Source organism: Prunus avium, chromosome 6 (assembly GCF_965620075.1).
Source record: "Prunus avium chromosome 6, drPruAviu1.hap1.1, whole genome shotgun sequence".
In the NCBI taxonomy this organism is placed as follows: Eukaryota; Viridiplantae; Streptophyta; class Magnoliopsida; order Rosales; family Rosaceae; genus Prunus; species Prunus avium.
In genome coordinates, this window is record NC_142289.1 from 12,661,400 (window position 1) to 12,676,053 (window position 14,654).

At 35.7% G+C, this 14,654-nt stretch overlaps 2 pseudogenes; both read left to right on the plus strand.

The window, feature by feature from the left end:
* The first annotated feature begins 1,322 nt into the window (after positions 1-1,322).
* LOC110744577 (linamarin synthase 2 pseudogene) lies at positions 1,323-14,413 on the plus strand (annotated as a pseudogene).
* Positions 8,021-9,052, plus strand: LOC148293685 (linamarin synthase 2 pseudogene; annotated as a pseudogene).
* Positions 14,414-14,654: the final 241 nt, after the last annotated feature.

A 14,654-nucleotide genomic window follows, 5' to 3' on the forward strand; every position in this document is an offset into this window, starting at 1 on the left:
GTTTGATAATGTTTGAATTGCATTACATATGCATCATAATTATGGTTTTGTGTTGGGTTGGTGTGTGTGTGGGGGTTGTTTAAGGTACATCTAAGGGGTGAGAGAAGACCTTAGATATATCTGAGTTTTAAAAAAAAATTGTGGAATATATTCAAGTTACGGGAGCAGGGCTTAATTTTATTGAGGTGATGGGAGTAGAGCCTCTAATGAAAAGTGAAAGTTGAGAAATTTGTAAACCAAAGAAAGATGGGTTAAGGGACGGATGGGTATTAGTTCATATTTTAGGGTATTCGAAGCCACAGTGGTCAAATGCATGGTATGGGACATACAGATTTGTTGCCCTAAGGTACGAATTAGTGGGATTAGAAGGGAGTGAGTTTATGGCATCATTGCATATGCAAATTTATTTATCTGGTCTGATTGCATAATTTATATATCTTGTGTTGTTTGATGCATGACATTTTGATTAACTGTGATAGCTGACCTTGAGGGGTTTGACGGTACTCTATACTGAGCATTAGAATGCTCATACCCTAATAGATTGTGCAAGATTCAAGACGAAGTTTGAGGAAGCGGGTTTCAACTAAGCTGCTAGGCTTTTGTTGTTGATTTTTGTAATTAATGTTTGTAAGTAGCTAACCGCTTGATAAAGATCTTAGTGTGTATTTAAGTACGAGCTACTACGACTCTGATTTTGTGATGTTAAGTAAATTTGTTTTATTTGTGGCTCTATTTCTCATCATATCATGGTTGTAAGATTTTATTCTTATGATTATGGTTTGACTCACACCATGATTTGGGAATATTCCTAATTTTCGAATTGGGTCATGACGTAACCTAATTAAGGTGATCAATCAAAGGAAGCAAACACATAATATATGATTAATTTAGTGAAAAAGAATTTATCAACAACATTTAGAAATTCATAAACTCAAAGCATATCAAAACAAAAGTGTAATCACGTTTAGGCCTTCAACCTAATCCCTAGAAAAATAAGAAATAACATTGAAACTAAAAAAATACAAGAAAGAAATAAAATGAAAGAAACTAAAAACAATGAGGAGAAAGAGAATTTCATCTTCAACCCCTTGGATCCTTGCCTCAAGGCTCCCCAAGGTTCTCTCCAATTATCATGTCATTTTCCCCTTTCTTTGTTTGCTCTTTGCTCTCCTCCTTCTTTAAAAATCAGAAATTGCAAAGTGTAGAAAATGATTCTTCCAGCTGCCCCTTAGCTACCAAGAGGTGTGGTAACAATTAGAAGGGGAGATGATGCCAAAAGAGGGGTAAAAGAGACCCAAAACAGAATTTCAAAGTTAGTATCAATGCTGGATCGGTTTGTGAGGTAATACTTTTTCAATGGAGATAAGTTTCATGAAGAGCTTCACCGCATCTGAGCACCAGAACCTTCTGATCCAAGGCCAAGAAGTTGACCTACGAAAATGAGCAAAAACATATTTTATATTCAATAATGCACTTTTAGCTCACATTTATTCAAACTGAGGAAAAATCTATAAAAAAAAAAACACAAAAATGAAGAAAAAAACTATAAAGTGTTAAGAACTAACTCAAAACATTGGTTGAATGACATGATAAATCATGTATAAAAATGAACCCAACAACTGTCGAACCATTTACAATATAACAATTTGGTCCATACTTAAATCTTTTTTTATAGTACGAAACCATCTTGTCAAACCAATTACAATATAACATTTTGGTCCATACTTAAATCTTTTTTTATAGTACAAAACCATCCTGAAGCTCAACATGCCATAAAAACTTCAAATTTCAAAAACTAATTGTAATATAGCTCAATTCAAATATCCATATATAGTTATTACCTAATTAGAGTATTAAACATGTAAAATATAATGTAAATAAATAAATATACACATAAATGGGCCGATTTGATTTAGGGCGGTTTACAAAAATTCAAAACTAAACCAAACTAAATCATATATGATCTGATTCGATTTTTAAATTGTTTGACATTTTTTTTTTATCAAAATCAAACCAAACCGATAATTGCGATTTAAATCAATCAGTTTCATCGGTACGGCCTGACAAAAATTACAACTAGACTAGCTGAAACAAAAATGGCCTAACATATTTAATAAAACGATTACCCAAATATCACAAAAAGTAGAATAGAAACTCCCAAAAAGGAATTCCAAAATTCCCACATGTATTTGACTAACCCTCTCAGCCAGATTAACCCGCATGTGTTTTTACTAAACCCTCTCCATCTGTTAGGTCTGTACTATTTTACTTTGACTCTTACTTCTGAAGCAATCAAAGTAAGAAATGTCGCTATACATTCCCTAATTTGCACCGAAGACTAAAACAAGTAGCATTGTGTTGTGTTCGTCAATGCATGATATTGTTCTTTATTTTTTGGGTACACGCTATTGTTCTCTGTGTTTAGTAAACAAATTTGAAAATAAGGGCCTCGTTGTATTCGTTTGTTTATGATTCTCAAAATCGCAGGAACGGCCGTATTCTATGTAGGTACAATATTTATATTCCGGGTAAGAAAATGTGCCCTTCAATAAAAATGATATAAAATTAATTACTCCTCTAATGTGACCGGGGTCATTCATTTCTTGGAAGCTAGCGGCATAGAAAAGAAAATAACACATGAGCTCTTTCACGCACTGGTTTCCATTGATAGGCAGGGGCGGCCCGGCAGGGCAAGGTAGGCAACCACTTACTCCATTTTTTTTCCATTAAAAAATAACATATATCTAATCACACATATTCCTACCCAGCCCGCCCATGTCAGCCCATGTGATGATCTGAAGTATTAGTGAAATGGGCAATTTTATTGTTATTGACACATCACTTGTATATTTGTAAACTGTAATTTTTGTTTTCTTTTGACAAAAGTGACTCCAATGTGCCGAAGAGGCAAGGCTTGGCGCATTTTCTATAAATGGCACAAGAGCAAAGTTGGCTTTCACCACACAGGTCTTGCTTATATTGGTAAAGAGAGATGGGTTCAGTACGAGAAGCAACCAAAAAACAGTCAAACAATATGGGTAGAATATTTTCGGATATATTTCATTCTCCGAAATGAGGTATTTATAATACATGTTACAAACCCTAGTAGAGTTTAATTAGGAAATAAGTGGAATCCTAATTACATAATATCTATACAAAAGGAAAAATAAATAAAACCCAAATAGAATAGGATATATTCTACTCGCCAACACTCCCCCTCAAGTTGGAGCAAAGACGTCACGCATGCCCAACTTGTCAAGCGAGTTGAGAAAGATACTTGTAGAAACAGCTTTCGTAAGAACATCAGCTAACTGATACTCTGAACGGATGAAGGGGAAGGACACAATCTCCGCATCCAACTTTTCTTTAATGAAATTTCGATCAACCTCCACATGTTTTGTACGGTCATGCTGTACAGGATTATGAGCAATTGCAATCGCAGCCGTATTGTCACAATATAAATCCATGGGTTTATTAGGCCCAAAACCAAGGTCTTTCAACAATCTCCTCAACCATAGTAACTCAGATACACCATGGGCCATTCCCCGATACTCGGCCTCAGCACTAGATCTAGACACCACCTTTTGTTTCTTGCTCCTCCACATAACAAGATTGCCACCCACAAACATAAAATACCCAAATGTCGAACGCCTATCTGTGGCTGAACCTCCCCAATCAGCATCTGTATACCCTTCTACATTCGTATGGCCATACTTGGAGAAAATTAACCCCTTGCCAGGAGTTACTTTCAGATACCTTAAAATAGGAGTCACAGCCCCCATATGATCCACACTAGGAGAGTGCATAAACTGACTCACTATATTTACAGCATACGCAATGTCCGGACGGGTATGAGCTAAATAAATCGATTTCCCCACAAGTCGTTGATAACGTTCTTTATCAGTCGGAACTTGATCGGGATATATCCCCAACTTATGATTCTGCTCACTAGGGGTATCAATTGGTTTACAATCTAACATTCCAGTTTCTGCAAGTAAATCCAAAACATACTTTCTTTGGGATAGAAAAATACCATTTTTAGATCTGGCAACTTCAATCCCAAGAAAATACTTTAAATCACCCAATGATTTCATCTCGAACTCAGAAGCCAGATACTTCTGAAGACTCTGTATCTCCACATGATCATCTCCAGTCACAATCATATCATCAACATAAATAATTAAAGCCGTCAATTTACCTTTATGACGCTTCAGAAACAAAGTATGATCAGAGTTACTTTGTACATACCCAAACTTCTTCATGGATGCAGCAAATCTTCCAAACCATGCTCTTGGAGACTGCTTTAATCCATACAAGGATTTCCGTAGCTTGCACACCACACCCTCCTTAGAAGTCACAGGGATACCCGGCGGAGGATCCATATATATTTCTTCCTTGAGGTCACCATGGAGGAATGCATTTTTGACATCAAATTGTAGCAGCGGCCAGTCACGGTTAGCAGCTAAGGATAAGAGTACGCGTACAGTGTTGAGCTTAGCTACTGGAGCAAAAGTCTCTGTGTAATCCACTCCATATGTCTGAGTATACCCTTTTGCTACCAATCTTGCCTTGTAACGGTCAATGGAACCATCAGCCTTGTGCTTCAAAGTAAACACCCATCTGCACCCAACTGCCTTTTTTCCTTTTGGTAAAGGAACTAACTCCCAAGTAGCATTCTTGTTCAAGGCTTCCATCTCAACATGCATTGCATCTACCCAGTTTTGATCAGAAAGAGCATCCTGCAACTTAGTTGGCACACATACACTAGATAATTGACACAAATATGATGCATATGACTTAGATAAACGATGAGTTGACATATAATGGTTAATGGGATATTTAGACTTGGCATGTATATCAGGAGAATATTGCACTTTAGGTTTCCCACGGGTAGTACGTGGGGGCAAAGAATAGGTAGGCACATCACTAGAAAGTACCTCATTATCACAACTTGATTGAGGCAATGGCAGGGCAGAGGGGGGTCTATTATCAATTTCATCTGTACGAGAGTCGCCAATATCACTGTTATGTCCTTCTGAGAGAGGCTCTTCATCTGTACGAGAGTCGCCAATATCACTGTTATGTCATTCTGAGAGAGGCTCGAAAACACCAACAATTTCGTCTGGCGACCGGTCGTGGCTTTCCTCGCAACCAGTCGCTTCACTCGTATCGGTACTGTTGTCGCTCGTCGACACGAGCGACCGATCGCTTCCTATGTGCGACCGGTCGTTTTCATCACAGAGTCGTTGGCGACCGGTCGCGTCTTCCCTGCGACCAGTCGCTTCCTGTTCGCCAGAAATTCCTTCTTCAGGTCCAAAAACTTCCATATTTTCCACTCCGAAACTCTTCAATTCACTCCCCCTCTCCCCTTGAATTGAAGAGGAGGGAGAGACATAGTAGGGTACTTCTTCATGAAAAGTAACATCCAAAGTGACATGTACCTTCTGAGTAGGCGGGTGATAACACTTATAACCCTTCTGAGTAGTAGAATAACCAATGAAGACGCAGCAGAGAGCACAAGGATCAAGTTTACTCCGTTGATGGGAGTAGACATGAACATACGCAACACACCCAAACACCTTCGGAGGTAACTTAGAGACCGAAACCGGAGGAGTAAGAGCACACAACACATCAAGTGGAGTCTTGAAATCAAGAACCCGACTAGGAGTACGGTTAATCAAGTAGACCGCGGCCAAGACACCATGTCCCCAAAGATGATAAGGAACAGACATATCCAACATAAGAAAGCGGGCAACTTCAAGTAACTGACGATTCTTCCTTTCAGACACGCCATTATGTTGAAGAGTGAATGGAGTGGTAGTTTGGTGAATGATACCGTGATCACGAAAGAACTGATTCAATGTATGATTCACATATTCACCGCCATTATCGGTCCGAAAAACTTTAACATAAGCATGAAACTGAATAGACACCATGGCACAAAAATCATGGAGAATAGAGGCAACATCATGTTTATTCTTCATCAAATACACCCATGTTAAGCGAGTGCAGTCATCAATAAACGTAACAAACCAGCGGAAACCATTTGAAGTCACACGAGCAGGACCCCATACATCAGAATGGACTAACTCAAAAGGCAAGGCAGCTTTATTATTACTTAAGGGAAAAACAGTACGGTGACTCTTGGCCATTACACAAGTCTCACATTTGAAGCTAGACTCATCACAGGAGCGGAATAAAGATTGAAACATACGCTTAAGGTAGCCAAATGACGGGTGTCCCAAGCGACGATGCCATAACCAAATTTGTTGTTTGTCTTTGACACTGCAACGTTGAACAGTATTAACGACACGATCACGAACTGGTGCAGAAGGTAATGTCAAATAATACAACCCCCCTATCTGTTTACCATGCCCAATCACCTCGTGAATCTTGAGATCCTGAAAAGAGCAATGGGTATGATAGAAAGTAGCAGAAGCATTAAGTGTATCAAGTAAGCGACCAACAGATAACAAGTTACAATGGATATTGGGAACTAATAACGCACGAGACAAGGACAGAGTTGGGGTGAGAGAAATGGTGCCCTCGCCAGTAATTGGAGAGGGCAAACCATTAGCACTAGTTATATATGGGTCACGGGTGTTACTACAGTAGAACACGGGTGGGCACAACACACACAGGTCACCAGAAAGTCGGCTCTGATACCAAGTCAAACAATATGGGTAGAATATTTTCGGATATATTTCATTCTCCGAAAGGAGGTATTTATAATACAGGTTACAAACCCTAGTAGGGTTTAATTAGGAAATAAGTGGAATCCTAATTACATAATATCTATACAAAAGGAAAAATAAATAAAACCCAAATAGAATAGGATATATTCTACTCGCCAACAAAAACTACATGCAGTTTGTGTCCCTTTCCCAGCTCAAGGCCATGTTAGCCCCATGATGCAATTAGCCAAGCTTCTTCACTCAAGGGCTTCCACATAACCTTTGTCAACACAGAGTTCAACCACAGGCGCCTAATCCGGTCCAAAGGCCCGGACTCTGTCAAGGGCTTGCCCGACTTCCAGTTCGAGACCATACCGGACGGGCTGCCTCCTTCTGATAAGGATGCAACCCAAGATGTTCCAGCCTTATGCGACTCCACCAGGAAAACCTGTCTAGGTCCATTCAAAGAGCTGGTCACTAAGATCAACTCTACATCTCAAGTGCCACAAGTTACTTGTATAGTTGCAGATGGTACCACGGGATTTGGGAGGCAAGCTGCTCAGGAGTTAGGCATTCCGGAGGTCCAGTTTTGGACTGCCTCTGCATGTGGCTTCGTGGGTTACTTGCAATACAGTGAGCTCGTCAAGCGAGGCATTGTTCCATTCAAAGGTATACTTCCTTTAATTCTTATGGACCCATTTTTATTGTTAACCTTTAATCCGTTGCATATTTATTTTAGGCTTATGAACATTTTTATGGGTGTATATAAATTATCAAGACACACTTGACTTGAGGTTGAATCATTCAATCCCACGATAATATTCCAAGCACATATTCCTTGGAGTGATAAATTTTTTATGAGGCTTGAGGTAGACCAAATGATACACTTTCGTATTTTTTCAACTCTTGCTTTTTTTTGCTTTGACGTTCTTTTTCTTGGTTGAGCTGCGGTGTTGTCCTTCTATCCTTTTGACTCTTAGATATTTGAAAACTAGATATCTCTTCTTTTAAAAATGGAAAAAAGTTCCATTAGATTAATAACATTACGTATCTTTTCTTAGATTTTAATTTCTGTTTTAATACACATTTGCTTTTTATAAATTTGCTTTTTATAAAAAAAAAGACTAATCTTTAACTTCTTTCAAGATTATATAAATATTTTTAATCAATATAAATTAATTCTTCTATAAGAAAAACATATATAAGGTACGTATTAGTTTATGTGATACATAAGCACGTTGTAAGTCATTCACTCTTAATTTTGTATGCATGATAACATAGACATAATTTCTTTTGTTTAATATAAAAATACATACTTTTTTTTTTTTATATACGAAGCAATATTGATGAAGGGGTAATCAAATATAGGAGCTAGAATGGAGAATAAAACTCTTAGCCACTTGCAAAATACATAATTATTTTGTTCGGAAAGTTAGGTCCAGTTCTCCTAATAAATAAATATGTGTTACACATTAATGCCAAAAAAGATATAATTATGATCCTTGTATGCATGGAATCTCAGTTTGGGTGGGAATATATATTTTTCGTCTAAACACTTTGAACACATTGAAGTGGAATATTAGCCTATGAGTTTCGTGTAATATTTGAGATCAAATATACTCTTGTAATGTGATCATAAAGTGTGATCACACATATGGTTCACCTTCCATGCATATTTCAGATGAGACTTTCCTACATGATGGTACACTGGATACACCAATTGATTGGGTCCCAGGCATGAAAAATGCTCGGCTCAGGGACATCCCCAGCTTCATTAGAGTCACAAGTGTCAACGACATAATGTTCGATTTCTTGGGATCTGAAGCACGAAAGTGTATGTAGATTATGGGAGCATAACTACAATGACAGATCAGCATCTGAAAGAATTCGCATGGGGGCTTGCAAATAGCAAGCACCCATTTTTGTGGATTGTTAGGCCTGATGTGGTGGAGGGAGACTCAGCTATTTTACCCGATGAATTTTTTGAGGAGATTAAGGATAGGGGTTATATAGCAAGCTGGTGTCTACAGGACCAAGTGCTAGCTCATCCATCTGTTGGAACTTTTTTAACACACTGCGGCTGGAACTCTACTATTGAAAGTGTATCCGAAGGCGTGCCTGTAATTTGCTGGCCTTTCTTTGCTGAGCAACAAACGAATTTTCGATACGCATGCACTGACTGGGAGATTGGAATGGAGGTGAGCCCCGATGTGAAGCGTGACGAAATTGAAGCACTTGTTAAGGAAATGCTGGAAGGGGAAAAGGGGATGAAGATGAAGCAAAAGGCAAAAGAATGGAAGAAAAAAGCTGTAGAAGCTACTGCTATTGGAGGATCATCGTACAATAATTTTGATAGATTGATTAAGTCTCTCCATTAAGGTGGATGACTGCTAAGGGCTCATTTGGTATTCTATTTGAATACAATTTTTTAAATTTAAAAACAGAATTTGACTTGGTAGACCTATTTTTAAAAACTCAAACTTAAAAATACCCCAAATACTCAGAAAAAATATATATTTTTAAAATTTTCTTAAAGCCTCCTCCCTTGCTCAAAATTTTTAAGATTTAGAAACAGACTAGCAAAAAAGCCCGCGCGATGCTGCGGGTTTTGAAATTTCGTAGACAAAATAAGATTGTTTATATATATATATAATGAGATTTAACTTATAGCATTATGCTTAACTAAGGTAGTATAAGTGGCAAAAATAGAAGTAATAACATATTTTACAGGCTACCTGTTATGTTAAAATAGTAGACATGTCTGTATATACATTGAGATGTTAATAGTGGGAAGCAGCTATTAACATAGCAAAACTTGGATAGTTCTGAGCAGCATGCTGTTTAATTAGGTGGGTTTTGTTTTGCAATTTTTTCATGATTTGTCTTCTCTTTGATGGAGGTCTTGACCCTATTATAAAAAAGTGGGAAAATAGCAAGTGTTAATGTTAATGAATGGGGAAAATCGAGTTAGGACAATAATCATAAACATCTAATTATGTATAAACAGGAATAATATAATTTAACAATTTAATAAGAAAGTTATAAATGGTTTTCCAATCGAAGAAACACAAAGTAATGAATGGTTTTCCAATCGAAGAAACACAAAGTAATGAATGGTTTTCCAATTGAAGAAAAGGATGCAGATATAATGTTTAAGTTTTTAATTTTTTTTATGTGTTAGGTACACATGACTAAAATGTCTTTTGCCCTTATTTCAAGTTAAAATTACTTAAGGGTTTGACATTTCTGCCGGAAAACGGACAGAATTTCCCCTGAAAAACGGATATTTCCTAAAAAAATTCACCTGTAAATATGAAAATTTAATAGTATTCCCAAACGTTCAGCATGCAAAAATTTCATTTATATGTAATTCAATAGTGGTTTAAATGGTTTTTAGACCTATATAATAAATAGAGATAATTTTATAATACGTTAATTGAAAGGAACCTAATATTGAAACAAAGCATCAATCAGAATATCACAAAAATGATGATTTTGTCAAATTCAACACAATTTGTTACAATTTAATATATAAAGATTGACTGAAGAATGAATGTATGAATAATTGAATGTTATGCATGTAATATGTATTTGAATGAGATGAGTGAATCGTAAAAGAGAGAATACAAACTCTAATCTTGGGGCGGGAGAATTGGTAGACAAACTGCCTTCGCTTGTTTTCTTCTTTAAGCCAATGATTGGTAAATTAGAATCTGATACAATTTTCTCAATGCTTTTTGTAGTAACAGTTCCTTCAAATTTGTTTTTGGTTCGAACATGACTTAGAGAAATGCTAAATGGAACAGAAAAAAAAAATATTGGTAAATGTTAGAAAATGCGTAAATATGTTGAGAAGCAATTGTTAAGTTTAGGGTCTAGGTCTTTAAGAAGAAATTTCTAATTATTAGTAAAAAGAATTTAAACCGATATGTATAATTGAGACATTTAACTCAAAATTTATAATCAACCAAGCTCACCAGATTAATGACTTAAATAAAATGTTCAATGCGAACATCAAGGGGAAAATATTTAGCATCAAAGCATATTCAACTTGTATCAATCAACAGAATAAAGATTACTTCTAAATAACTTGTATGCAAGCACAATCGATGAAAATAAAATATAAAATCTTACGAAATGATTAAAATCAAGTGACTAAGATGATTAATAATGGTTAATTTAAAATAACAACAATGAATTGGAGGAGATTTTATACCTCGAAAATGACAGCAGAATCCAAATGTCTAGTCCCTAGCTTTTTAGTGTATCCAAGCTGTGAAATAAAGAAATGATTTAATTATATTTAGATCGAATGTCCAGTTTATTGTCCAGTTCAACGAAAACTTAACAATTGTAAAAGACTTTAGTCTTATCTTTCTAAAATACTATGGTTGGCTAATTTGTTTTAATTGATATAATTATTAAACTTGACTGGCACCTCTAAGGTATTAATTTACATTCATTTTCTTTGTTTTCTATACAACTGGGCAATTATTAAAGTTTAGAGTTTAGGTCTTCAAGAAGGAATTTTTAATTATTAGCAAAAGGAACTCAAACTGAAATTAAAAGTTGTAAAAAATTAATTCACTCACTTAACACATATACATATATATCTTAATTGAAATAAAATTCTTTAATACTATTTTCAATATGATCGAATCCATGAAAACAATCTAATTCATAGATAATTTATTAAAATACGGACTATAAAAACTTGAAAATATATTATTCAAAACGTAACAATTTTCATTAATAGTTTTCAATCCAAACAATCAGATTGATAAAGCAAAAGTATTTAACTTTATACATCAATTAAAATCTATAGATAAAATTTAAGTAATTCGAAACATTACGAATTTAGTAAATTGTATATAAATTGAATAGGTAAAGAACTTGTATACATCAATTGAATAGTAAATTGTATATAAATTGAAGAAGTAATTCAAAGTATTAGCAATTTAGTAATTACAATAATAAGTTGCTCTTAAAGATGTATCATTTAAAGCTATCATTAAAGTAACAAACGAATCAATTTGGGCAAGAAATTTCATCATCAGTTTAACCATCATCTCCTTGTCCATCTTTCTTCTTCTCCTTCTTTTCCTTCTTCTCCTTCTTGCCTTAGACTCAAAACTTGTAGGATTTAACCATGTGGAAAACAATCAAAATACTCAATTTCTAATCAATTTCTTCGGAAAACAAAAACAAATAATTGAATAGGTAAAGAACTTGTATATAAATTGGTATAATGGGGAGAAACAAAAACATAAAATAATACATACATATGTATATGTGTGTGTATCTACATACATGCATACATATTATAAAGAAAGTACACACTTAGAAATTATTTTATATCACTGTATCATGATTACAAAGCAACAATACTAATTTTTATTTGATCAAAATATATTTGTTGAAAGACACAGTTGTAGAAGAATAAAAGTTAAAATATAATATAACAATTACAGATATCTATAATTTTATCGGATAACCAACTTCGATTCATAATGATTAAACAATATATATATATACAGTCCCGTTCTCCTGGACCCTTGTGGTCCAAGGAGTTTGTGGTCACTCACCCTTGGATCTAATCTAAAGGTGTAGAAAAAATTAATTTAAAAAACTATATAAATATTTATATTATTTTAACTTACCCAAAATACGTTTTTTGAAAATAAAAAAATAAAAAAATAAAACACCTCTTTCTTTTTTGTTCTGTCGCTCAAGAAGCTTGTAGCCGCTGCCCTCCTCCTCAAATTCTGCCATCGCAGTGGAGGGAGGTGCGGCTTCAATTACACAACCTAGCGTCACCGATTCCAAAAAGTGTGACCAATGTGTCATTGAACATCCACGAAACTCTCATACATATTCATCTTTAGTTTTCAAATACTATTTTCCTCGGTTACAGATAGTAAACCACAGTAGATTTTCTTCTACTGTTGTAGTTTTCTTCTGGGTTTGATTGCAATGGCGTGCAGCAGTGTTCAAGGTTGATTGTCCTTTCTTTTCATCGATGGGAATAAATCTCATGGTTTTACAACTTTCTCTTCTGACAATCATCAAAAGATGAACTTAGCAATCAATTTATCGATCTGGGTACGAGAGATACGGCCTCAGAGACCGCCCAAGATCAAGACTTGTTGATCTTCGACTGCAAAAGTGTTGTCGATTTGGGCTCTAGTTCTGAGTAATCATGGATGTTTAATGATGGGTTGGTCACCCTTTTGGATGGAGGAGGCTGTGAACAATCATGGATGTTCATGAGCGACATAACAAAGAAGAAACGTGTTCTTCTTCTTCTTTTTCTTTTTTTCTTTTTTCAGAAAACATATTTTGGGTAAGTAAAATAATATAAATATTTATATGAATATTTAAATAAGTTTTTCTACACCCTTAGATTAGATCCAAGGGTGAGTGACCACGAACTCCTTGGACTACAGGGGTCCAAGAGAACGGGACTGTTAAATTTAATCTCATTGGAATTTTCATGGGTAGATGACCCATGAGAAAATTTAGAAATTAATGGGTAAGTGTAGCCCACTAATTAAGAATTTGTGTCTTTGTATGTATGGAATCTCATTTTGAACAACTTTGAGTTGGAATATATATTTTTAAACACTTTGAACACTTTAAAGTGGAATATTAGCCTATGAGTTTACTGTAATATTTGAGAACAAATATACTCTTGTAATGAGACCATATATAAAGTATGATCACACATATTGTTCACCATCCATGCATATTTCAGATGAGACTTTCTTGCATGATGGTACACTGGATACACCAATTGATTGGGTCCCAGGCATGAAAAATGCTCGGCTCAGGGACAACCCCAGCTTCATCAGAGTCACAGATGTCAACGACATAATGTTTGATTTCTTGGGATCTGAAGCACGAAACTGTTTGAAGTCTTCTGCAATCATCTTCAACACATATGATGAATTTGAACATGAAGTGTTAGATGTAATATCGACCATGTTCCCTAACATCTACACCATTGGCCCGCTTAAGTTGCTTGAGAGGCAATTGCCTGAAACCGAAACCAAATTGGTCGAGTCTCTTAGCTCAAACTTATGGAAAGAAGACACAGAATGTTTTAAATGGCTTGATCAGAAGAAACCTAGTTCAGTTGTGTATGTAAATTATGGGAGCATAACTACAATGACAGATCAGCATCAGAAAGAATTCGCATGGGGGCTTGCAAATAGCAAGCACCCATTTTTGTGGATTGTTAGGCCTGATGTGGTAGAGGGAGACTCAGCTGTTTTACCTGATGAATTTTTTGAGGAGATTAAGGATAGGGGTTATATAGCAAGCTGGTGTCTACAGGACCAAGTGCTAGCTCATCCATCTGTTGGAGCTTTTTTAACACACTGTGGCTGGAACTCCACTATTGAAAGTGTATCCGAAGGCGTGCCTGTAATTTGCTGGCCTTTCTTTGCTGAGCAACAAACGAATTGTCGATACGCATGCACTGACTGGGAGATTGGAATGGAGGTGAGCCCCGATGTGAAGCGTGACGAAATTGAAGCACTTATTAATAAGGAAATGCTGGAAGGGGAAAAGGGGATGAAGATGAGGCAAAAGGCAAAAGAATGGAAGAAAAAAGCTGTAGAAGCTACTGATATTGGAGGATCATCGTACAATAATTTTGATAGATTGATTAAGTCTCTCCATTAAGGTGGATGACTGCTACAATAATGAGGAACAAATGTGATTCCTTGTCAAGAACTCCCAAATATATATATATATATATGCTTTTATTTGCAAGGGGGTTTTATCTTATTTTCATGTTCAAGTGCTGTAATAATAATGTTTATGTTTTATTTGGACCTCAGTTGTTTCTCTAGTTGTTTGTAGCCCAACTCTGTTACAGTTCCAATCAGACTTGGCTAAGCTTATGAATAAAATTAATATTTCCGTTCTGCCTTCTAGTTTGTTCCAAATGCATATATAATTTCCGTTCTGCCTTCT